Source organism: Schistocerca gregaria, chromosome 1 (assembly GCF_023897955.1).
Source record: "Schistocerca gregaria isolate iqSchGreg1 chromosome 1, iqSchGreg1.2, whole genome shotgun sequence".
NCBI lineage: Eukaryota > Metazoa > Arthropoda > Insecta > Orthoptera > Acrididae > Schistocerca > Schistocerca gregaria.
Genome location: NC_064920.1, coordinates 1,102,197,672 through 1,102,225,268, shown reverse-complemented (window position 1 = coordinate 1,102,225,268; position 27,597 = coordinate 1,102,197,672). Strand labels below are relative to the sequence as shown.

The window sequence follows — 27,597 nt, the reverse complement described above, 5'->3', positions numbered from 1 at the left end:
ATGCGAAAGGTATACTCCCGTAAAAATGTGAGTCTGTGATTCCTGTGTTTTAGTTACTGCGCCTGGGTATCTCCGTTTCATTGCTTCCTTTTGCTGATAGTTGAGGCACCGTATCTCCAGTGCAAATTATGTGAACGTGTCTGCATGCATGACTCAAACTTTCACTGTCAATGACATTTTCACCTGTGACTTCCGAACTCTATTAGCAGAGGTTCTCCAGCGATGTATGAGGTAACAGCGCCACTGAGTTGCGGCAGCAGCTGCAGTCGAGACCTTGCAACTAACTGTGGGGCGTGCAGGCCTGTCACCTGTGTAATCCCTCAACCAGATATTAAAATAATGCTGCCTCATCATTCTGCAGTGCAGCAATTTACCGTAGCACTGGGATGGGTCATCACATTGCTGCGCTTCCGCAGCCGCCTTCGTGACAGAAAGCGGGCTCCTGTCACGAGACACTCAGGCAGAGCGAGTACTCGTATAAGTGCTCCCTGCTCAAGAGTGAGAAGTACTTGCTCTTAAACTTTTTTATCAGCTTATTCGAATTTGTAACGTGCCCATACAGCCATCTCAGCACTGGAAATGTTATATTGCAGTTTCAAATGGTTCTAAGCACTATGGGACTTAACATCTGAGGTCATCAATCCCCTAGACTTAGAACTACTTAAACCTAACTAACCTATGGACATCACACACATCCATGTCCGAGGCAGGATTCGAACCTGCAACCGTAGCAGCAGCGTGGTACCGGACTGAAGCGCCTACAACCGCTCGGCCACAGCGGCCGGCCTATTGCAGTTTGTTGTAACACTTCGGAGTAGACGTTACTTTAACTCGTACCCTAGTACGAAGTTACATGGCTGAATGAAGGATTTACTCCGACATGAAAGAAGTCTTACAGCCGCAGTATAATGAAACGAGTAAACAAGACACGCTGTATACCAGGTATTGAAAGGAGTGTCGGTATTTTTTCACTAATAGCTTCCCTTATACCTTTGGTTACACAGACGGCAGTCGCGCTCACTTTGTTTCTTAGACGGCGGGCAATGTCATCTGCGACACTGCGCATCTGCAGTAACATCTCTGGGTCTTCCGCTCAGCACGGACACTGATCGCATAGACAGTTAGGGCGCATTGGGTAACCGTGAAGTGAGCCACGGCCGAGAGAGCGGCATGACAACAATGATGACCATTTATTATTATTTAGCAAATTGATTTAATAACATGGTTTTTGATATTTTTAAGGCGAGAGGGAAAGATTTTTTGATTGATTTGACGAAGACTTCATAATAAAATAGTAATTAATTTGTTTTCATTAATTGTTCTCGAGCTGCTGCCTGCACACTATTATAACAGTTTGGGATATAACGCAGAATTTCCTCCTCCTCTTAATTTCATGACATTAGCGACAATTCAGCTAAGATTAACTCCATTAATGCAACCTTTAGTTATCTACGATGAACATAGGCCTATGTGTTTTACAATTTCATTTCTTTGCAATTCTTGATTGTTGTTGTTGTGGTCTTCAGTCCTGAGACTGGTTTGATGCAGCTCTCCATGCTACTCTATCCTGTGCAAGCTTCTTCATCTCCCAGTAACTACTGCAACCTACATCCTTCTGAATCTGCTTAGTGTATTGATCTCTTGGCCTTGCTCTACGATTTTTACCCTCCACACTGACCTCCAATGCTAAATTTGTGATCCCTTGATGCCTCAGGACATGTTCTACCAACCGATCCCTTCTTCTAGTCAAGTTGTGCCACAAACTCCTCTTCCCCCAATCCTATTGAATACCTCCTCATTAGTTACGGGATGTACCCACCTAATCTGCAACATTCTTCTGTAGCACCACATTTCAAAACCTTCTATTCTCTTCTTGTCCAAAACTATTTATTGTCCACGTTTCACTTCAATACATGGCTAAACTCCATACAAATACTTTCAGAAACGACTTCCTGACACTTAAATCTATACTCGATGTTAACAAATTTCTCTTCTTCAAAAACGCTTTCCTTGTCATTGCCAGTCTACATTTTATATCCCCTCTACTTCGACCATCATCAGTTATTTTGCTCCCCAAGTAGAAAAACTCCTTTTCTACTTTAAGTGTCTCATTTCTAATCTAATTCCCTCAGCATCACCCGACTTAATTCGACTACATTCCATTATCATCGTTTTGCTTTTGTTGATGTTCATCTTATATCCTCCTTTCAAGACACTGTCCATTCCGTTCAACTGCTCTTCCAAGTCCTTTGCTGTCTCTGACAGAATTACGTCATCGGCGATCCTCAAAGTTTTTATTTCTTCTCCCTGGATTTTAATGCCTACTCCAAATTTTTCTTTTGTTTGCTTTACTGCTTGCTCAATATATACATTGAATAACATCGGGGAGAGGCTACAACCCTGTATCACTCCCTTCCCAACCACTGCTTCCCTTTCATGTCCCTCGACTCTTACAACTGGCATCTGGTTTCTGTACAAATTGTAAATAGCCTTTCGCTCCCTGTATTTTACCCCTGCCACTTTTAGAATTTGAAAGAGAGTATTCCAGTCAACATTGTCAAAAGCTATCTCTAAGTCTACAAATGCTAGACGCGTAGGTTCGCCTTTCCTTAATCTTCCTTGTAAGATAAGTCGTAAGGTCAGTATTGCCTCACGTGTTCCAACATTTCTAAGGAATCCAAACTGATCTTCCCCGAGGTCGGCTTCTACCAGTTTTTCCATTCGTCTGTAAATAATTCGCGTTAGTATTTTGCAGCTGTGACTTATTAAACTGATAGTTCGGTAATTTTCACATCTGTCAACACCTGCTTTCTTCGGGATTAGAATTATTATATTCTTCTTGAATTCTGATTGTATTTCCCCTGTCTCGTACATCTAGCTCACCAGATGGTAGAGTTTTGTCAGGATTGGCTCTCCCAAGGCCGTCAGTAGTTCTAATGGAATGTTGTCTACTCCCGGGGCCTTGTTTCGACTCAGGTCTTTCAGTGCTCTTTCAAACTCTTCAAGCAGTATCGTATTACTCCTTCCATCTTTCTGCTTTCTCCTCTTTGCTTAGAACTGGAATTTTCCTGTATGCTGTATCTATCTTACCCCCAGTAAGATAAGCCTCTACCTCCTTACGTTTGTTCTCTAGCCATGCCTGCTTAGCCATTTTGCACTTCCTGTCGATCTCATTTCTGAGACGTTTGTATTCCTTTTTGCCTGCTTCATTTACTGCATTTCTATATTTTCTCGTTTCATCCATTAAATTCAATATCTCTTCTGTTATCCAAGGATTTCTACTAGTCCTCGTCTTTTTACCTACTTGATCCTCTGCTGCCTTCACTACTTCATCCCTCAGAGCTACCCATTCGTCTTCTACTGTATTTCTGTCCCCCATTCCTGTCAATTGTTCCCTTACGCTCTCCCTGAAACTCTGTACAACCTCTGGTTTAGTCAGTTTATCCAGGTCCCATCTCCTTAAATTCCCACCTTTTTGCAATTTCTTCAGTTTTAATCTACAGTTCTTAACCAATAGATTGTGGTCAGAGTCCACATCTGCCCCTGGAAATGTCCTACAATTTAAAACCTGGTTCCTAAATCTCTGTCTTACCATTATATACTCTATCTGATACCTTTTAGTATCTTGATTATAATGAAGAATACTTTTGGGAAGTGACTTCTCCCACTTTGCCAATACACCTTTTAAAGGAGTCAATATTAACGTAATTTACCACGTCATTATCCATTTACCAGTCTTTGTCATTCACTAGAGAAAGTTTCACAATTGCAGTTTAAAATGCCGACACATTACGTGGACTCATTGCACACAGCGCTTAACTGTAGTTAGTTTGCTGCTCAGTAAATGAGATTCGCCTTTTAGTACCTTGCAATAACGGCAGCAGCAGTTTGCGGAAAGCAGTCGCCCGAGCGTTATTATTGCCAAAAAGATAAAAAGAAAACAGAAATAACATTACAGATTTCATGGGACTTCCTTTCATTCGAGAAGAAATCGGATAAGGTTTTGTCAAATTTCATGTCAGAGTAGTAAAGAACTATGAAACAGAGAGTTATGATTTTTGAAGGGAACTTAGGAAGTATCTGGTTTTCTTTATTAGGCGATTCAGTTCACTTTCTTGGAAATCACGCAGTCACATTAACTTCTGTTTCGATTCAATGTTTGCAATAGATGCAACTTCTCAAACAACCTTCCAGAAAATCCAAGCAAAGCAGCTGCCAATGTAAAATCGGTAAATAGAAACTTATCAGTAATAATTATTTATTTAAAAGAATTTTCAGTATGCCACAAAAATCCTATTCGTAACAGAATAACAAATGATAAATCGCCGTTGGCACACATCTGGAATATTCCCAATACAATCAACATTAATGACTATGTATCTAAATTAACGATAAAAGTTCTTTTGTATGTCCAGTAAGAATTGTTTCAAAAGCTGCAGACAGAGAACTGAATGTTTGTGCAGGGCTACTAGCACCATCTATACAGAACATAACAGCAATGTGCAAGATCCAGAAGTGATTATTAAAGCCACACATATACACACACCAGTATTCAGTCACATACATGTAGGAGGTATATAATGAGGTACATTTAGAGTATCACGTGGGAATATACACTCCTCGAAATTGAAATAAGAACACCATGAATTCATTGTCCCAGGAAGGGGAAACTTTATTGACACATTCCTGGGGTCAGAAACATCACATGATCACACTGACAGAACCACAGGCACATAGACACAGGCAACAGAGCATGCACAATGTCGGCACCAGTACAGTGTATATCCACCTTTCGCAGCAATGCAGGCTGCTATTCTCCCATGGAGACGATCGTAGAGATGCTGGATGTAGTCCTGTGGAACGGCTTGCCATGCCATTTCCACCTGGCGCCTCAGTTGGACCAGCGTTCGTGCTGGACGTGCAGACCGCGTGAGACGACGCTTCATCCAGTCCCAAACATGCTCAATGGGGGACAGATCCGGAGACCTTGCTGGCCAGGGTAGTTGACTTACACCTTCTAGAGCACGTTGGGTGGCACGGGATACATGCAGACGTGCATTGTTCTGTTGGAACAGCAAGTTCCCTTGCCGGTCTAGGAATGGTAGAACGATGGGTTCGATGACGGTTTGGATGTACCGTGCACTATTCAGTGTCCCCTCGACGATCACCAGAGGTGTACGGCCAGTGTAGGAGATCGCTCCGCACACCATGATGCCGGGTGTTGGCCCTGTGTGCCTCGGTCGTATGCAGTCCTGATTGTGGCGCTCACCTGCACGGCGCCAAACACGCATACGACCATCATTGGCACCAAGGCAGAAGCGACTCTCATCGCTGAAGACGACACGTCTCCATTCGTCCCTCCATTCACGCCTGTCGCGACACCACTGGAGGCGGGCTGCACGATGTTGGGGCGTGAGCGGAAGACGGCCTAACGGTGTGCGGGACCGTAGCCCAGCTTCATGGAGACGGTTGCGAATGGTCCTCGCCGATACCCCAGGAGCAACAGTGTGCCTAATTTGCTGGGAAGTGGCGGTGCGGTCCCCTACGGCACTGCGTAGGATCCTACAGTCTTGGCGTGCATCAGTGCGTCGCTGCGGTCCGGTCCCAGGTCGACGGGCACGTGCACCTTCCGCCGACCACTGGCGACAACATCGATGTACTGTGGAGACCTCACGCCCCACGTGTTGAGCAATTCGGCGGTACGTCCACCCGGCCTCCCGCATGCCCACTATACGCCCTCGCTCAAGTCCGTCAACTGCACATACGGTTCACGTCCACGCTGTCGCGGCATGCTACCAGTGTTAAAGACTGCGATGGAGCTCCGTATGCCACGGCAAACTGGCTACACTGACGGCGGCGGTGCACAAATGCTGCGCAGCTAGCGCCATTCGACGGCCAACACCGCGGTTCCTGGTGTGTCCGCTGTGCCGTGCGTGTGATCATTGCTTGTACAGCCCTCTCGCAGTGTCCGAAGCAAGTACGGTGGGTCTGACACACCGGTGTCAATGTGTTCTTTTTTCCATTTCCAGGAGTGTTGTCAGTTAACTGAGAACTGGTCGTCCCCTGGCATTCTAATTACCAAGAGCATCTTAATGTTAGCGTTATTGACGAACTCTCACAGTAGTATATACTCGTATGTTGCTATATCGTTGGATGCTCACAGGCTTTGGAGGCTACTTGGGGATCAATGACCAAGAGCCCGAAGATTACTTGCACGGATGGTTTACTTGGTTCGTGATGTAGGAATAAATGTTTTGGATCTTCTTCCTCTCTGCAAACACGTAGAGGGATGGCGCTGACTGAGTGTTTGTTGAACTCACTGTGATTAGATTTCAGCCGAGATACGTCATGAAGCTTCCTGACGTTTGTGTCTTATTATACGATGATATTCTTGAAATCGTGGGATGAACTAGTGCGTAGTGACAGCCTTTAAATGTAGGTTCTTCGACTTCCGATTTCCACCAGTGCCGACCTCGGTCGAATGTGTGACGAACAGCTGTAAGCTTACAGAGCAGTGTCATTAGCTAGGCGAATCTGCAGGTCTAAGAGCTGAACCAGTTAGAGGCCCGCAACCATCAGGTCTAGCTGGCGGCTCAGCAGGAGGCTGTATCGCCTCTCACTCCACCCGACTTCAAGGATCCTGGGTTCGATGCGGGACCCCTTTTATGCTCTTGGGGCCACCTGGGGCTGTCTACCTAATGTGTGAGTCCGGCCTTTACCTCAGCCTTGCATCAGCAAGGCCTCGCATGCTGCCAGCCATTGTTATGCTGTGGCGACACGCCACTGCCTCAGTGATCGCCTGACTCATGAGAACGGTCATCGACCTCCTGTACAGAAGCAGTCCTCAATGAAGAATGTTGTTACTACTGGCTCGTAGCTGGAAATTCAGGTGAAGTGCTAGCAAAAAAAAGTACCTATATTTACACAAACTTATCTTAATAACGGAACTTACCTATTTCTCGGTCCTTTAAGTCTGCAAACTTCTCAGTGATAGAATGGCTGTGCTTTTATTAACTAGAAGTTCTGTCTGGTGCTGCCTATTCATGGACTGATTATTCTACTATTCTAAATCATGTACAAGGGTCATACAGTAAGTAATGCAACATATCAGAGTTTCGATTGAAAAAATGCGGAATTTGTAGTGGGACAGCGCGGAATATTCGCGCTTCAGCCCCTATAGTTTCAAGAACTAATATTCATAGGCGCTTTCAGAATGTCTACGGAGACGTGGTAGTGCACAAAAGCAGGGTGAGCCGTTGGGCAAGACATCTGTCATCATCGCGACAAGGTCGCGCAAACCTGTCCGATCTCCTGCATGCCCGCCAACCGCACACAGATGGGACTCCTGCAGTGTTGGAACGTGCGGACACTCTCATTCTAGGTGATCCACGGATCACAATCACACACCTCGCTGTTCAATTGGACGTCTCTGTTGGTAGTGCTGACTCACTCGGCCACCATCTGGGGTATTCATAGTTGTGTGCACACTAGGTTCCGCGCCACTTAACAGGAGACCATAAAGAGCAATGAAGGTTGGTTGATTTGGGTGAGCGGACCAAATAGCGAGGTCATTGGATGGCTGGACACGGGCTTGGACCTTCGTCCTCCCGAATTCGAGTCCAGTGTGCTAACCACTGCGCCACATCGGTCGGTAGCAACGAAGGACCACCTGTGCGTAACGGCGATGAAACATGGGTTCATCACTTCGAACCGGAAACAACATGGAGTCCACGGTGTGGCGCCACACCGCCTCTTACCCAAAGAAAAAGCCCCAACCCCCGGTAAGGTTATGGCGAAGGTCTTCAGGGACTATGAAGCGGTTATTGTGTTTGATGTTTTTCCTCATGGTACAACGATCAACGCTGAAGCGTATTGGGCAACCCCCAGGAAACTGAAGAAACGACTTGAGCACTTTCGTCACCAAATAAATGTGAACGAACTTCTCCATGACAACCCAAGGCCTTATACAGGTCTGTGTATCGATTGGAGCTCACAAAATTTCATTGGACTATTCTTCCTCATCTACCATGCAGCCCAGATCTCGTACCTTCCGACTTCCAACTATTTGGCTCAATGACGTATGCACTCCACGGGAAGCAGTACGTGGATGATGGGGATGTTATTGATGCAGCAAGACGTTAGCTTCGACATTGACCTGTAGAGTGATACCATGCGGGCATATGGGACCTCTCAGTAGCGTCACGTAAGGCCGTCGCATTGAACGCATATTATGTGAAAAACACGATTTTGTAGGCAACAGACTGGGGAATAATACAATGTACTGGAATCCTGAATAAAACCAACCTACTTTCAGAAAAAAACTATGTTGCGTTACTTATTCATCACCCTCGTACATTCGGTATGGTATATACGTACAATTTCACGTCACACAGGCTTTTTTAATCAGTATTTCGCATTGTACAATCTGACATGCAAAATAACAGCTGTTCAAGTACAGGTTAACATGTTATCATCAGTATCCTATGGATATCACACATTTATTTATTAGGTAACTGTGGAAGAGTGTCACATATAGGATGGCGGTAATTAATATTTATCGCCTTAGATAAGAATTGCTTCCGTACCCATTTCTTAAGACATCAGCTTCTGATAGTACACACAGTAAATTAATCTTTCATATTTGAACAGCTAAGGGTAGTAGAAAAGAGGGAAAACTCTACAAAATTACGAAACTTCAGTAGATTAATTCCGAAGAATACTAGTGACTAACAGAAAAATTAATGAAAATTTCTAAATAACAGAACTTAATGAAGACAAATAGTTTTGGAGTCACCTCAAAGAATCCTAAAACGGACTTTTAATACGACCAAAAAAAGATCCTAAAACGGGTTCTTAATACGACCAAAATAAGAATGAAAAAGTTATGACTAACTGAAACTTATTACGAAATCTCTTTTTGTTAATTTTCACGTTTTAAGTAACATCATTTTTTTCTTTCTTGATGCCTTATTCACGCTACAATGCGGGATCGATTTTGTTACTGTTGATTTGGCAGTGTTAGTTGCAGAGGGCGGCCAGATGCCCTTCCTACCGCCACCTCGAACCCCCAGGGATGGAATTAGTGTTCCCCAGTTGTGTGCGTCTAGTGTAAGCCATGGAATAGTGCGAAAGTGTTTCAAAGGGATGTGAGTCGTATAACTGAGGCGGAACGTGGGGACCAGCTCTGCATTCACCTAGCAGGGTGCGGAAAACCGCCTAAAAACCACATACAGTCTGGGTGGCACATCGGACCTCGTCGTTAATCCGCTGGGCGGATTCGATCCAGGGCCGGCGCGCCTACCCGAGTCCAGGAAGCAGCGCATTAGCCCTCTCAGCTACCCTGTCGGGTATTTTAAATAACATTATATACAAGCTTAATTTCAGAAATACGGCTGACTAAGCAAGAGAGGTTTTTTTTTCACATTCCATGTAACAGAATAGTACACTCTCCATATGGAAAGTTATAGGAGTAATAACAAAAACAAATAGTCATAGAAAACTGTTATAGTGTCAGGTTGTTTGTTACTGTATTCCCATATGACAATATGAAGAAACCTGATTTGCTGATTATAAAAATTTGATATGAAATATGCTCAATGTCGAAATACAACAACATCGAACATCAGTTAAACTTCTTCAAGTAACTAGGAAGGTCACACATTTACGCTACGATTTGATTCTCAGTTACGTTGAAAATTTAAAAGAAGAAGGAGGGTCTGAATTTCCTCAGTTATTTTTGCAAAACAGTTTTCCCAATTATTTTTACATAATAGTTTTTGAGGTTGAACTGGTGTATTCTGTTCTGGCTTTCAAATTCAAACTTCAGGTTAGATAGAAACGATTTGCGTAGATGAGGTCGTGATGACCTGCAGCTCATTGCCAGACAGACTGCGCTGGTTACGCTTATATCGCCTGATGTTTTGGGATGACAACACAGACCATCCACTCGATGCGTCAACCCACGACAATAAAATCCCAATGTAGGTTTGGATTCCACAGTTAGAAGAACTGAACAAAGTACAAGTTGCTATTGGTGATTAAGAATTTCGCATATCTGATCCTGGCCTCCACTGCGGCGTATATTTTTTGCGGATGTTAAAAGCCAGTTTATCAATCAAAACGAGCAATGACAGCTTCGGAAAGCCTCAACTGACTTTCTTGATCACCCCCGTTTTCAAATCTCTCAAACATATCACTAAGATTATAGGTAATGCAATCGGCGAATTAAGAAAGTTAACAACCGTAGTAATCCGTGATCTTGATTACGACCAGTGAACACCTGATACTTTAAAGAACCGGACTCCTGTGTATTCAACAGCTCTAGACTTCCGATTACCTTACAAATAATGTGTTAAATATTTGACGTTTAGCATGTAGGCGAGATAAACTTCAGAGAAGGTTTGTTGGAAATCACCGAGTGCTATCAGCATCAGACACTGGATGAGTATATTCTGCATAATTTGCGCTTTGTTTTAATCAAAAGCAAGTTTTTCACGCGTTATATCTCCTTAGCTATGTATCGTGCAGTGATACAATTTGGCAGGCACATTCATTGGTGTATATGGACGCTGTCTGCAAAATGTGTTGCGAAAAGAGTGTGTAGTAAAGAAGTACCGAACAAAAATAACGTACGAGGACTGTTCAAAAAATTCCAGAATATTCATAATGGTGTGTTGGAGCGAAATGCGGCTGGCATCCCTGTGCACGCCTGTGCTTAATGCGTAACTGCCGAAAGTTTCATTGTAGTGTATCTGTTACAAAAAAAAATGTTATTGTTCAGTGCTGTATTGAGTAGAACGTTGTGTCGCACAGTTTGCGAATTTCGAGACGGCAAAGTTAGAAGAGCAACGAATCTGCATTAAATTTTGCGTGAAACTAAAGAAAACATTTGCAGAGACACACCAAATGATGCAGGAAGGTGAGTGCATAAGCCGTACTTGATGTTAAAAATTGTAACACCTGGTTTAAAAATGGCCAGACCGAAGTTAAAGAAGACCTACATTCAGGACACCCTTTGACGTCTACCGACGGCACTCAAGTCAGGAACGTCACGAAACTGTGCATGCCAATCGAAGGCTCACTGTCCGAGAGACTGCAGAAGAATGAACATTTCAGTTGGATCAGTCATGAAACCCTGACACAGCATTTTGGAATGGATCATGTTGCCGCCAAGTTCGCCCCATGGCCCATGAGTCAAGATCAGAAAGACCTCGGCTCGCAGACTGTAAAGAGCTTTCGGATTGAGAACGAGATATTCCTTAAGAGAATCATAGCTGGTGATGAGATGTGGGTCTACGGTGATGATGGGTCGGAAAAGGTTCTCCAAGACCAAAAATATCTCGTCGGGTCAGGTTAAATGTCAAAGTCGTGCTGATGGTTTCCTTTGACTTTGAAGGATTAGTTCAGCATGAATTCGTGCCAAATGGACGAAATGTTAATCGATGGTACTGTCCGAGAGTGTTGCGACACCTGCAAGGAAATGTGAGAAGGGTTGTTGTTGATGTTGTGGTCTTCAGTCCTGAGACTGGTTTGATGCAGCTCTCCATGCTACTCTATCCTGTGCAAGCTTCTTCATCTCCCAGTACTTACAGCAACCTACACCCTTCTGAATCTGCTTAGTGTATTCACCTCTTGGCCTCCCTCTACGATTTTTACCCTCCACGCTGCCCTCCAATGCTACATTTGTGATCCCTTGATGCCTCAGAACATGTCCTACCAACCGGTCCCTTCTTCTTGTCAAGTTGTGCCACGAACTCTCCCCAATTCTATTCAGTACCTCCTCATTAGTTATGTGATTTACCCATCTAATCTTCAGCATTCTTCTGAGGCACCACATTTCGAAAGCTTCTATTCTCTTCTTGTCCAAACTATTTATCGTCCATGTTTCACTTCCATGCATGGCTACACTCCATACAAATAATTTCAGAAACGACTTCCTGGCACTTAAATCTATACTCGATGTTAACAAATTTCTCTTCTTCAGAAACGCTTTCCTTGCCATTGCCAGTCTACATTTTATATCCTCTCTACATCGACCATCATCAGTCATTTTGCTCCCCAAATAGCAAAACTCCTTTCCCACTTTAAGGGTCTCATTTCCTAATCTAATTCCCTCAGCATCACCCGACTTAATTCGACTACATTCCATTATCATCGTTTTGCTTTTGTTGATGTTCATCTTATATCCTTCTTTCAAGACACTGTCCATTCCGTTCAACTGCTCTCCCAAGTCCTTTGCTGTCTCTGACAGAATTACAATGTCATCGGCGAACCTCAAAGTTTTTACTTCGTCTCCATGGATTTTAATACCTACTCCGAATTTTACTTTTGTTTCCTTTACTGCTTGCTCAATTTACAGATTGAATAACATCGGGCAGAGGCTACAACCCTGTCTCACTGAAAGCTTTTGACAATGTTGACTGTGAGAACGGAACGGCCTGAAATGCAGCGAGACAATTCATGGCTCTTGCTTGACGATAACGCACCCGCACATTCATCCCTGTTGGTGCGTGACTGTTGCGCGAAAAACGAAATCACTGTGCCGCCTCATCCTCTGTTCTCTCCAGACCTGGCCCCTGCGGACTTCTTTTTATTTCCAAAGTCGAAAACCCCGTTGAAAAGACGAAGATTTGCAACGACAGACGAGATAAAAGAAAAGTCGCAGACGGCGCTCCGCGCGATCCAACAAGAGGCGTACCAAGACTGCTTCAGGATGTGCAAAGGCGTTGGGAGCGGTGTGTCAATTGTGGAGGGGAGTATTTCGAAGGAGACCATGCACAATAAGTAAAAGGTAAGCGTAGAAAAATGTTGTCGAGAAAGTTCCGGAATTTTTTTCAACAGACCTCGTACTTGACACTGTAGTTTTACTGCATGGACAGTGGTAATGTAGCAAACATTTTCCTTTTCATTATTATGTGGGTGACGTCAGATAGAAAAAGTTTTGAAAATCTTTGAAATTATGTGTTAAGCTCGCTAGAAGTCGTTAAATGCTCTCATTCTCAAATACTGTATGAAAATAGGAGGAGTACTTGCGTATGGTTAGTTACGTTGCCCCAAGACATACGAGTATACGCAGTGTCTAACTCTTAATACTTGTCTTGCTATGTTAAATCTTTGACATAAGAACAAACATCTTAATGAGTTGCTCAGGACACCATTTTACATTTTTAAGGTCAGTCAAATATTACACGAAATATTGAAAATCAAATTTTTGTTGTCCCTGGAATGCTACACCAAACTACCACTTGGAAACCAACGGCGCTGCTATCTGATTACATTATCCGCTCATACAGACACATGGTGGCATAGAAAGGGAAGTTATGACATCGCATACTTAAAGCCGATGTCCGCCATGTTAGTTGCCCCAAACTTGAGCTTCTGGGGGAAGTGTTTTGTTTAGTTTAGTTCAGTCGTGTCATATTCCGTAAATCATTTTCACGATTATTTTATCGATATGATGTGCAGAAAGTCAGATTACAAGAGATATATACAAACATGAATAGTGCTAATATTAATATTACTGAATTTTTTAGTTCTATACATGCAACTACATTTAGAGGTACAATTATTTTTTTACCAGTTCTGAAAAAGAAACTCCTCTATGGAATAGAAGGAGTTGTCCAAACTAAATTATTTTAAGCTATATTTAAAGCTTGATCTGCCACCTTCCAGACACTTTATGTTGTTGGGAAAATGATCAAAGAGTTTTGTTGCTGAATAATGTACTCCTTTTTGAGCAACTTACAGCTTCAATAACGGATAGGAAAGGTTATTTTTGCCTCTAGGATTGTACATATGAACATCGCTGTTTTTCGTGAATTGAGGTGGATTATTTATAACAAATTTCATTAGCGAATATACATACTCTGATGGTGCAGTTAAAATACCTAACTCCTTGAATAGGTGCCTACATGACGTCCTTGGGTTAACACCACTAATTATTCTCACTGCTCTCTTTTGTGCAATCAATACTTTATGTCTAAGTGCTGAGTTACCCCAGAAAACTACTCCATAAGACATTATTGAGTGGAAATATGCAAAGTACGTTAGGAGGCTGATCTGTTTATTACCAAGACTAGCGATTATACGAAGAGTGAAAGAAACTGAACTTAATTGTTTGAGAAGCTCAGTAATTTGCTTTTTTCAGTTCAAGTTGTCATCAATTTGAGCAACCAAAAATTTGGAGAAATCTACCCTTTTAACTGAGCCCTGTTCTTGTGCTACATCAATTGTCAGTACGACTCTATTTGATGTACAGAAAAGGATATAGTGAGGTTTTTTTTTTTCAAAACTAAGGGAGAGTCCATTTTCTGAGAAGCACTTAATAATTCTTTGAAAGACATCCTTAACAATATCTTCTGCACCTTTTTCTGGAATGGGATTTATTACGACACTCGTGTCATCTGTAAAAAGTACTAGCTCTGCTTGCTGAACATTGAGAGGTCATTCACATGAATAAAGAACAGCAGAGGACTCATAATTGAACCACGTTGGACTCCCATTGCGATAACTCCCCATTCACTTGAACTTACCACCCTGCCAACATTATTTGTGTTATTCAGCACAACTTTTTGCTTTCTGTTCGTTAAGTATTATTCAAACCAGCTGTGTGTATAGCCTTTAATTCCATAAAACCTGAGTTTTTCTAAGAGTGTTACATGATCCACACAGTCAAATGACTTGGAAAGATCACAAAAAATACCAACTGGTGATAATTTGTTATTTAGGGCTTGTACTGTTTGATGGTTAAATGTGTAGATAGCATTCTCAGTCGAATAACCATTCTGGAATCTGAACTGTGACATGCTGAGTAAATTATTTTCACTTAAATGTGAGACTACACTTGAATATATAACTTTTTCGAATATTTTAGAAGATGAAGTCAGCAATGAGATTGGTCTATAATTATTTAAGTCACACTTGTCCCCTTTCTTATGAAGGGGTTTCACAATTGTGTATTTCAATCTGTCTGGAAAAATTCCCTGTGCCAGTGAAGCATTACATATATCACTAAGGACTCCACTTATTAAATTAGAACAACACTTCAAAATTCTGTTAGAGATTCCATCAACACCACATGAGCTCTTGTTTTTCAGTATATTTATAATTCCCTTAATTTCAGTGGGGGATGTTGGTGCTGTTTCTAAAGGCCTAAAGTCCTGGGGAATGACATTTTTAACAGATTTTTTGCTTCTTCAACTGAACCCTTTAACCCTATTTTTGCTGCTACATTCAGAAAGTGATTGTTAAAAATACTTGCAATTTGTGAATTATCATTCACAACATCATCATTTAGCTTTATTGCTATGGTATGCTGTGCACTGTCAGGCTGCCCCATATCCCGCTTGATCAAATATACCAGCTAATATCGTTTACAGGTGTACTAATCATTGTGGTGAGAGTCTCAATGGTAAAGTAATCGCATTTTGTTCGTCAACTGACACATTCAAGCCATATTTTCTTTTGCATGCATTGATTTCAGTTGCATTATTTACTTCTACTGTAGTGGTTTTATTTCTGTACTCATTTGACTTTATATTTCCCATCAGTCCAACTCGAAAACCTCTCTCACTGAACGTTGCGAGAATAAAAGACTGGAAACCGACAAGACATAGCAAAATATGTTCTTAGCATTTTCGGGAAAAGGTCATAGGTCGAACATCAGTTTCGTTAGTCTGTATTAAGGAAAATGCTGGATTAAGAAATCACCCTTTCCACATCACATACTTATCTTCACGGTTATTCGGAACGCATTACATTACTGAGGCAAAATGCGTCGTATTATTGCATCAAATAAGCGTTTAAGATCGGAAAAATGTCTGAAAATACCTACCTGGCGCTGCATTATTCGCGGAAAACTCTAACATTTTCTGTTTAAGACAACTGTTGTATTCACAAGATAGCAACTAAGAACAAGAAGCAATCGTAAACAGTAGTCTACTAATGTTTTGGAGCATCTAACACGGAGGCACCAGCTCCAAAACAGTGTACAGCGTAAGTCTGTAGCGCCATCTTCCCTTATTATACCTCCATAATAAAGACAACACATAGGGCGCTCATAGGTGTATCCCATATTACTACGGGAGACAGTACTGGTAAAATCTAGAAATAGAAGTCCTACTAGCCTTTGTCCAGAAACAAATATTTGTTGAGATATGCACTATTTTACTCGAGAGCAGTCTCTACTTAATTGTGTAGTATGTCTTTCTGTTAATGTTCATTGCACATTTCTTATTTGTTGTTTTTGTTTGGATGGAGACTATAGAAACAAAGCAGATGTATGGTTATTTTAAGGCACAGAATTGAATTGGCTCTAATAAAATAATAACAAAATGCCATGGATATTCAGAAGGATGTAGGTTGCAGTAGGTACTGGGAGATGAAGCAGCTTGCACAAGATAGAGTAGCATGGAGAGCTGCATCAAACCAGTCTCTGGACTGAAGACCACAACAACAACAACAACAACAATGCAAAACGTAAATTAAATGTTTAACATAATGGGCTAGCTGATCTCAAAGGCAGAATTTTGATGATAGTCTAGGCTAATGGAGTGTGACACTTTGGCCAGAATAAATAGGGCACTAACCTACTGACTTGAGTATACCAGAAGTAATATTACATACTTTACATTGAGTTTCTGATTGTAATATTGGAATAACATTTAGGCAGGAACAATGCAAGAAGTAATATGAAGTAATTTATACACTGTTAACAGTCATTCTGAAAAATATAAAAGAACAAACATGCAAACAATTTAATTTTTTGGATTATTAATTTTATCGATGAGACTTCTTCATGTAATAAGTACAGGGCGTCCCACTCAAGCCCCCTTGATTTCAAGGACCCAGGAGAGAAAAACTACAGTAGATATGACAGTGAGAAATGCACCACATTGTAGAGCATCTCAAAGAGTTTATATTCCCACGTTAGAAGTGCCAAGTATCGTCGCCAGAGGGCAGCATGGTCACATGAAGTGAAAATGTGTGTTCTGAAACATTCTGGCAGTGCACACTACAGAGTTTCAGAAGAGACAGTAGAGGACATCAGACAAACGTGTCTCAGAAGCAATGGGTCAGTGTATCTGGACATATTGGAGCAGTTTGTGTGTCCTCAGATACAAGACTTGCAACCCAACATCATTTTTCAACAAGATGGAGCTCCACTGCATTGGTCAATGGGTGTTTGCAAGTTCCTGGACAGAAAATTACCTTGTCATTGGATCGGACGTGGAGGACCCATTGCCTGACCACCAAGTTCGCCCGACATTACGTAGCTTCATTTCTTCATATGAGGATTCGTGAGAGACTGCATGCACGCAGTGAAAATGGACGATATTCCTACATTGCGACATCGGATCACTAATGCGATTGCAACAATAACAGAGGAAATGTTACAAAGAAAAGGGCAAGAAATTGAATATAGACTCTATATTCTTCGTGCTACAAATGGTTCACATGTAGAGGTGTTCTGATGATAAATAAATAAATTATTTGAGATGCTCTGCAGTGTGGTGCACTTTTCATTGTTGTATCTACTGTGGTTTTTTCCCTGTACCTTTGAAATCAGAGAGGTTTCACTGGGACACCCTGTAGGTTGCATGACTGCAGTAACGGTAAGGCAACGTGAAGGACATCCATCACCCCTTAAATTAACCATGCCAAATTCATTAATAACCATGCAGACACTGTGTCAATGCAGAACAAAGGCATAATAAAAAGAAAAAAGTAGGCTGGGAGAATAGCTACATTGCTGCTGTTAGTATGCTCACACTTGGGAGAATTAATTAAATAACAGTAACGAAAAAAAGGAATTCAGCAGTCGTTTCCCACATGCTCCATATGCAAAAGGGACCTAAAAGGAAAAGATAACAGAGTATCAAAAATAATTCAAGTAGAGATAACGATCTTATCTCAAGGTCATGCCCACACATCCGGGAAGCCTTCCCTCACCCTCTGCCCACACATCTCGGGCAATTGAGTGAGGTACCTTAAAGGTCAGGCACTGCTCACAAATGTTATAGCTGGCAAGAACATGATGATAAGTGCAAGGTGGTCTTTGACAAAATAAAAGGCTGTCTCAGACATGCATGACTTTAGTGCACCCAGGACCTAATGCCACATTGACGATTTCGTCAGACAGGAGTGACTTTGCCCTTAAGGCGCTTCTGAAGGGAGAAGCAGCTGGTATACAACACCCATGTAGGTTTGTTTTTTTTTTTTCTTTTTTTCAGAAGCCAACAGATTCTCAGTGCTGGTGATCTACCTATGATAGTGAAATATTTGCGGCTTATGAGGTGGCGCACCAACTTCAAGATAATGTTGAGGACAGACTCTTCATCATTTACACCTAGGCTACATAATGCCCTTCATAACTGACATCTCCACAGAGCATTCAACATCACTGCAGACTATCTGTCAAGAATAAACACCCTTGCCATACATGTCAACTATGACACATTAGCAGAGGTCTAGTTGCAAGACAGACAAATTATGGACCTCCTTCAAAATTCTACAATCAACTTAAGTAGAGAACATAGTGTCATCCCTGGATCCACCAAGCAAGTATTGTGTGATGTTTGCAAAATCAAATTCGACATCTCGTGGCCACATCAATGAGGAAGATCATGTTTGACAGTCTTCACAGTCTGTCACACACTGGCATATGCTCGTCAACATGGACGAGCTTGTATAGTCTAACACACAAAAGGATTGCCGAGACTGGACAACTACATACACAGTTTGCTAATATATCAAAGTGAGTTGCCAGGCACAGCTGCTGCTCAGCCGTTTTGAGATTCTGAAGGGTCCATTTCAACATGTCTACCTCGATCTAGAAGGGCATCTCCCCAAGTCTGAAGGCCATCGCTATACACTCTCCATCATCGAATACGTGAGGTGCCATTCTCCTCAAGGACATTATGGTAGCGATGATGGCAAGAGCTGTCGTCTTCATAGTGATATCACGTTTCAGCTTCACAATCTGTATAACTACTGAGCAAGACGACAGTTCGAATTGGTCCTATTTAACAGACTATGCAATATTTGCAATGTGTGACATTATTGCTCAATGGCCTACCATCCATAAGGCAACGGCCTCGTGGAATGAATGATGACACAAAAAATTGTCATTATGTCTCATGGCAGTCACTGGATGGAAGCATTACCTTCGGTGATATCAGATGTACACACCATTTGCAAAGACCATCTCCATGCCTCCCTCGCAGAAATCCTCTACAAGTCACTCACTCTGTCTGCACATTTTATGCTAGATATACCACCGATGGAGACTTCAGTACTCCCCACCTTCGTCACATGAGCCAAACAACACGTCACATGGCTCAGAACACTATCTCCATGGCTGTATGGTTCTCTGCAAATCTTCGTCCATAAGGCACTAACAGACTGCAACTACATCATAATCCAGGATGATAATAACGACTCTGTGTTACAACTGCCTTATGCCAGTCCTCACAAAGTCATCAGATGAGATACTAAGCTTTTTGACATATTCCTTCATGGTAAGCCTACCACTCTGCCAGTCAACCACTCAAAACAGCTTAGACCCTATGTGATGTGATCCATACCAATGATCCATACAAACCACTCCAATCAACATGATTCCTCCAGTCTGTTCTCAGACCAATAACATATTGCCTGGCTCAAACACTGACAATACCTTTGTGTTCCAACTAGACATGCTGCACTTTCTGGTGGACGATACTAATATCAAACTAGCTGATAATTTCCTTCTGATTGAGGGACGGCATGAGGGACATCAAGCTGCAAGCGGATTTATTACCTGACATTTCTCCCATATTTACAAAATCCTGATCAGTGTGGACACAGGTACAATCATATCACAACTCACGCCTGAGAGTTTTCTCACCATCACGGCCCCCTTACAACACAGAGGTGTACAACTGATCCTGCAGATCCTGGTGTCATTGCCCATCCATTTCGCCATGCCCACACTCTAGCCAAGCTTAGTTGACCATCATCGACGTTTAGTCTCGTTATGGTCGACCTCACCGTCCAGCAACTGACCTCCACAAATACCATCTGTATGCCTTGGATAGGGATCGACGTCATCGCGACTTCCCCATGTTCAATGAGGAACAGTCCAACCGCACCCTGCTTTGCAGCTGGCCACTGCGTGATTGGTCATGTACACAGGCGTGAAAATGTTCGTGGTAGCTTTCGAGTTATTTCTTTGCCAGAGTGCTCTACGCCAATGGGGGAGTGGGACGTTTCTGTTGGGACTCTGCCAGTGACAGTGTCTGTTGGACAGAGGAAACTCTCTGACCAACAACATCAGCCTGGTGTGGAATTGTAGAATATCTAAGGAACTATGATTCAGAATGCTTTATGTCTGCTGTGAACTGAGACGTGTATTCATTCTGTGTCGATTACAAATAAACTGCATGTTATATGTAACTTTGTACACATTACATTTATCCCATCCTGGTGTAAAGTTTACATGCCTTTGTGGGCGCTCCAGCAGCTTTGTATAAAACAGCAAATGCTTCTATGAGCAAAATAATTTCACCACATCAACGGTTGATAGCAACAACTTGATTCCTGGCAGTACAAAGAAGTGCACTGTGATTCCTGGAAGTACAAAGAAGTTAACAAAGATTTACGTTTTTTGACAGGAATGTCGAAACAAGCATTTAGTGAAACGAGACCTAGCATAAGCGATGTGTTCTGAAGAAGGATTTTAATGAAAACAAGTAAAATATCTGAATTACATACGATATCATTTAAAACATATAGTATAAAGCGCAGTCAAGTGAAAACGAGACAGATGGAAAAAGTGAGAGCTAAGTGATCGCTATAACTATTAATGCCTTTATTTCCTGTGAGACGTGACATTCAGTACCTTCATACGAAAATGTTTGCAGTTGTCTGCAGAATCATGATTGTATCCATGTGTACACTTATTCGTTCGAAGCATATAAATAGCCACAAATGTCTTTCTTCAGTGCCCCAAAAATATGGCAAATGCATGAAGAGAGATAGGGACTTTAATGTGGATGTGTAAGGACTTCTGCCAGGGACTTGGGCGAGCATTGTCCTGTAACAGAGTGATGCTGTCTGAACGTTTGGACTGCAATTAATGCACAGTGGTAGTGGACACTTTGTAAAACCTGAAGCATGCCATTAAGTCTGTACGTCCAGGAATGCTGATGGACGGCATCGTTCTATTGCAGCATAATGCCTGCCGACATGTTGCCAAAGTTTTTTCTGCTATGCTGCATAAGTTTCGCTGGGAAGCCCACACACATCCTCCATACATTTCCAATCTTTCCACATGCTATTTCCAAATTTTTGGAGCCATGAAGAAAGGCTGCCAATTTGTCCTGGACAAAGAGGTACACACCTGGGTACAATCATGATTCCACAGGCAACTGTGAACAATTTTCTATGGAGGCACTGACTGTCTTGTCTCGCAGTGGGATGAATGTATTAACAGCTATGACCATTACTTTTGTAGCAGTAGACAGTTTACTTACTTTTTCCATCTGTCTCTTTTTTCATTTGACTGTCCCTTATTTTCTTTACATTTTAGATGTGTTCTGAGCTCAATATACTCTAACAAATTATATGAGTAACCAATGAGGTATCTTTTACAGTATTTCTTAGTAAATAGGAATTTTCAGTTCCTTGCCTGAAGTCTTCCACTGACCTGCAGTAAATTTTTGCATCAGACTGCATAACTCCATTTCGGACTCTGGGTAGATGTTCTTAGCCCATATGAGAAGATTTACCTTTAATATTGTGGCAGAGAATTTTGCAGTTTATTTGTGATTCATTCTTGTTATGAACCACATATTCCATTAGGGAGTAAACGTGCTGACACACACGTAGGAGAATCCATTTGCACCTGAAGACACTGCTTAGTACAGTATTCTTATTGGATTCTACTGTAGAAATCAGATGCGAATCCAGGACCAAGGGGGGGGGGGGGTGCAGCTATATGGGTGCCCTCCCCCTTCTAACTACCCCCGAAATGCATCTGTTTCTTCTTAACAAAAAAAGTACCGGTAAATAAATAAGTAAAGAATAAAAAACGTTTCTTTGCAACATACTTTTCAGGCTTAACAGTCTCGAAAATTTTCTCGTTGTTGTGATTGGTATTACAACAGTTTAAGGGAATACCTTCTTTTACTTTTGAGAATTTGGAGACGGCAAAGTGACACAACATTTTCATGAGCCCCTTCCCCCTAGCAAACTCCTGTATTCGACTCTGCGTACAATATATTTTCATGTTATCTACACTGCTACGAAAGATTATGGCACAGAACAGTACTGCGAGTAAGTCTGCTAACAATCCTTTATTCAGGTCAACGCAATGAGAAATTTCTAAGCACAAAGCATATAGTACTAATAATTTTGTATAAATTCGCAACGACCATTGTTTCTTTTTTCTTACAAAAAAGTTCTCTATTCGCCTCATGGTCACCTGCCCTGTTCTTCCTATTAAAGAATTATAAGCTGCTGCCTTGTTATCTCGATTGCTGTATCTTAAATTTCAGCAAACAGGGTGTTATTCCTATATATTTCAATAAATTCAACAATGAACTCCCTAAAGCACTCACGCTCATCAACTATTTAGGAATTCACTGTGTACGCAGAGATGAAACTGAACACATAGCTCAAACACCTTTCACGCACCAGATTTCGTCGATATCCTGTCCACCTGCTACGATTTGTCTGCGGAAGTGTGACTTGCTCTCACATATTTGAGCAAGGTTGCTGAAATCTCTAACTTCCACATTTGCGCACATCTGATGCTGCGTAGATCTCCCGTCCGCACGCTATGATGTCTGCGCAAACGAATCTGCGCAGATGTTTGTGCAGGTATTTGCGCAAACGGATCGGTGCATTCGGACGAGCGTTCAGCATAAAAATGATTGTACGACATTAAAATATCGCAACGATGTTTCTTAAAAGTTGGTACTGAAGGTTGCATTATTTATTGCCTTACAGCATTCTCAGTGCACTATTTTGTTTTAGTAGAAGAAAAAGTAAAATGCCTTACTTTTTAGTAATTATTTCCATTTTAATAAACAACACATATAACCACCAACGTAGACAAAATGCTTCGCTTTATAAGCCCAGCAAGCCGAAGTCTTCATGCCAATGACCACCTCATCTGCTCGTAGGAGGATATGTAAACAAATACAAACAGAGATTATAATTTGCTCCGACAGGTGGCACTGGAGTTCCGTGGCGGGCTCAAGTAAATAAAGTGCAGATGTGTAAAGAGAGGTGATTCTTTCTTTTCGTCATTGTGTGTCTTCTGTTGTCATTGAGGACTCTATAATTATGGCATAGGCTCAGTTATTTCGCTTCATGCTCGGTAATTTTTATTCCGTGCAAATATAATGGAAAATATGTTTGGCAGTCCGAAACCAGGCATTGTACGTGTTTGGTAGATGTAAGATATACATATATTTTTGAGTACCAAAGTGACGAAATTATTTTTTTTATATGAATTTAAGATGATGCGATATTTTGGTAAGTTTCATAAGTCAACTTCACTGGGATTGATAGAAGTAGGCATGAAAAGCAAGTGTTTTAAATCGTGCGCAGAAAAGTATTGTAATCGCTTCAGTATTTTGCTTCACCTTGCATTAATGCTTCGTGTGACATGTTACTAAGTGTAGTGGTTTCGTTAATATCAGCATTCTGTTTAGATGGTTGCTGAACATGAAGGCAGATTCGAAGACTGCTAGTAGAACATTAAACTACCCACTACTCCGATTAGTTTTACATAAGCAAAGAGTATTTGCAAATGTTTATAAAATGTAGTTGCCTTAAACTGAATGTTTAAAAACAGGATGCGGCAATTACAGTCAACATGATGTAGCATAATCCTCATACCCTACTGGGCAAATTATATCAACTTTGTTAGTGTTGTAACAAGTTGTGTTGGTAGTCTCGTTGCATTGCATTTCTTTCACTGGTTCTTAAATCTTATTTTCTTGGATTGTTGTTTAGGACCCAAAAGATAAATCAGGTTGCATGGCTTTACTGAAAACTGAACTTAGAAGATCGGTCAGTAGCACATACCTATCTACAACAGATTTACAATGAAAAACTTTGTGTCCATAAAGCAGATTATATTTGTAAGCACATGGAGTAAGAGCTGTACTTAAATGGCAATTGTACTAAAATTACATGTCAGATTTGATGAGTTTCTTGTATGGTTCATAATATTTAGTAAGACATTTTAACAAGTGTTGTTGTATTCTGATGAAAATTACTTTGTGCTTGACACATTGCAGTGGTGGGAGACAGAGTTGGTGGCATACAGCCAGCCTTGCATCATAAGGCACTGAACATACCTACAACACAGGGAGCACGTGACACTTGAGAAGGAACGAAGATTGGACAGCGGTTTGTCCTTACCACTCGACTCCCTGAAACATCACTTGTAAAGTAATTTTAATTGGAGTTTATAACTAGAAATTTCTGCAAATATTTTCTAGCTAAAAATCTGAAGTCACATAAGTAGTATCAATTATTAAATAAGTATAACAATTACGGCAAAACCACCATTGCAGGCAAGATACTGAACATGAGTCAAGACAGATAGAAACATATCAGATGAAGAGGGTGTCTAGGAAGGATTCCTCTAGATGGCCCATAAATGGGTTGGCATACGATGGTGCTAAGCTGCTGCCCTTAGCTGCACCTCCTTCAAAGGAGATGTAATTGTGGGTGAGGATATAGTTCATCCCGGCAACTAGGAAGGAGGTGGTTGATTTGGAATCCATCAGGTTTTGGGTAAGGTAATGTACAATAGTGGTAAAGTCATGGGTATTATGGCTGTTAGTTCAAATGGAGGTGGCATCAATAGTGATGAGCAGGGCACCACATTGTAAAGGAACAGGAACTGTGGAGAGTCAGTGAAGGAAATGGGTGATATTTTTTATGTGGGAGGATAGGCTGAAGGTGTTGGTCTACGAGATCAGGGATTCTCTCAGTGGGGTGGTTGGGTTTATGGACTTGAGGGAGTATGTAGAATGTAGGTGAATGGGAAGGGCGACGAGAGAGAGATGGACTCCGGGAAGAGGTTCTGGAATGGGCCTAAGGATCGGTGGAGAGACTGACGATCCTGCTGGATTTCTGGAATGGGTTCACTGTGGCAAGGTTTGTAGGTGGATGAATCTGACGTAAGGATTACCTGGCTGAAGGAATCCTGCCACAGTAACCCCATTCCAGAAATCCAGGAGGATCTTCAGTTTCTCAAATCCATAGACCCATTCCAGAAACTCTCCCCACCCCTGCCTCCTCCTACATACTTACTAAAATTCATAAACGCAACCACCCATGATTCTCCATTGTTGCCGATTATTGTTCTCCCACTGAGAGAATATCTGCTCTTGTAGACCAACACCTTCAGCTTATTACCCACAACCTACTCTCCTATATAAACAGTACAAACCTTTTTTTGATCGATTCTCCATAGTTCCTGTTCCTTTACCACTTGGTGCCCTACTTGTCACTATTGGTGCCACCTCCCTTTACACTAACATTCCAGATGCCCATGGTCATACCATTATTGAACACTGCCTTTCCCATGCCCCGATAGATTCCAAACCTAAAATGTCCTTGTCCTTCCTAATTGCCATGCCCAGTTGTATCCTTACCCATGCTGTTACTTCTTCTCCAAAGGGAGTAACTCCAAACAAATCTGAGGTGCGGCTATGGGCACCTGCATATGGCTATCCTACGGCAGTGTGTTCGTGGGACATGTAGAGGAATAGTACTTGAATATCCAGATTCCCAAACCCCTCACTTGGTTCAGATTCATTGATGACAACTTCATGATCTGGCCGGAAGGTGAGGACATACTATCCACATTTCTCCAGAACCTCGGCACCTTCTCTCCCATTCACTTCACATAATCCTAGTCAACCCAACAAGCCACGTTCCTCGAAATTGACCCTTACCTCAAAAATGGCTACATTAGTACCTTCGCCCATATCAAACTTACCAACCACCAGCAAACCTTCACTCTGACAGCTGCCAGAGGACGGTTCCCCTGGTAACTCTGTTTCACCCAAGACTGGAGCAACTGAACCTCATTCTCCTCCAGGGTTCTGACTTCCTCCTGTCATGCCCTGAAATGAGGAATGTCCTCCACACTCCTCCCATGGTGGTATTCTGCTGCCCACCAACCATACATAATATCATTGTCCATCCCTACACAACTCCCCCGCCCCCATCAACTCCTTGCCCCATGGCACATATCCCTGTAATAGACCTAGGTGCAAGAGCTGTCTTATACGTCCTCCCTTCACCGCCTACTCCAGTCTCATCACAAACATCACCTATCCCGTCAAAGGCTGGGCTACCTGTGAAACCAGTCATGTGATCAACAAGCTAAGCTGCAACTGCTGTGCTGCATTCTAGGTGGGCATGACAACCCACAAGCTTTCTGTTTGCTTGAATGGCCACCAACAGAGCCTGCTGCCTAACATGATGTTCTTCATTTCAATGACTACTTCACAGTCTGTGTATTCTGGATCCTTCCCACGAACACCAGATTTTCTGAATTGGACAAATGGAAGCTCTTCCTACAATGTGTCCTATGTTGCCGTAACACCCCTGGCCTCAGCCTTTGTTAGTTGTCCTACCCATCTAGCCCCTTCCTTGCTTCCGTTCCAGCACTTCACAGCCCTCTAATTGACCAATGCACCCACAGTATGTTTACTTCGCTCCCTTTTCACAACCCTTCCCCCCCCCCCCCCCCCCTCCCTTTTCAGGTAACCTCCCAACTGCACCTAGCGGCCCCACCCTCTCTCCACATCTCTCCTGTATGCTCCCACAAGTCGCCCTTTACCATTCCCCCAACTCTACCCTGCTGTTCCTCCCCACCCCAGCCACCCTCTTACCCTCACCACTCACTTGCCTCTCCCGCCATGCACTGCTGCTAGCTTTCTGGCCTCAGCAGCCAGAGACTGTGGTCATGTGTGTATGAGTTGTGTTTGTGCGAGTGTGTGTATGTTGTCTATATCCAACAAAGACCATGTTGGCTGAAAGCTCATTTCGTGACAGTCTTTTTGTTGTGCCTGTCTGCAAGTCAATGTAATTTTTTAAATTCATTCAACCCATAATGTTTTTATTGTTGTACATAATTTTCACCTCTCCCTTGTACCAAATAGATCTCCCCCCTCCTTAAGGACTCAACTCCCCCATCCCTACCCTCTCTCACCTAAGTTCTTAATTCTCAAACATAGCTTTAATAACACCAAATAAATGTCTTGATAAATATGTTCATTTGTTCATTAAGATTTTAGTTACTATTTGAACTATTACTTCTGGACACTTGGGTGGTTCGTCTCATTTTATTCTTAATGTCCATTAAACTTGAGTTATTATCAGTTTGTGTGATACTGAAACAAAAAATAAGAAGAAATACATAGCTTTTAATTCCCATTACTTGAAAGAGTTTTACTGCAAAAAGTACTATTTGAATTGAATTCGAAACCTTATCTTGTCTCGTTACTCCACTGAGTATCCTGTATCCAAGTTTTCTGTTAACATTTTATTTATCTTGGAAACTGAAATATGACTCGTATAAAA

General features: G+C 42.0%; 1 protein-coding gene across 8 annotated transcripts in view; it reads left to right on the top strand.

The window, feature by feature from the left end:
- LOC126282552 (crossover junction endonuclease EME1) overlaps positions 1-27,597 on the top strand; it is a 203,966-nt gene that overhangs the window by 102,557 nt on the left and 73,812 nt on the right. Inside the window, exons 1-2 of one of the 8 annotated variants that reach the window (XM_049982203.1) lie at positions 23,186-23,423; positions 24,291-24,444. The gene's annotated coding sequence lies outside the window, so the exon portion shown is untranslated. Of the gene's footprint in view, positions 1-23,185; positions 23,521-24,039; positions 24,061-24,290; positions 24,445-27,597 lie in introns of those variants that run through there. The other 7 variants (XM_049982202.1, XM_049982204.1, XM_049982208.1 and 4 more) reach the window with 7 other exon arrangements.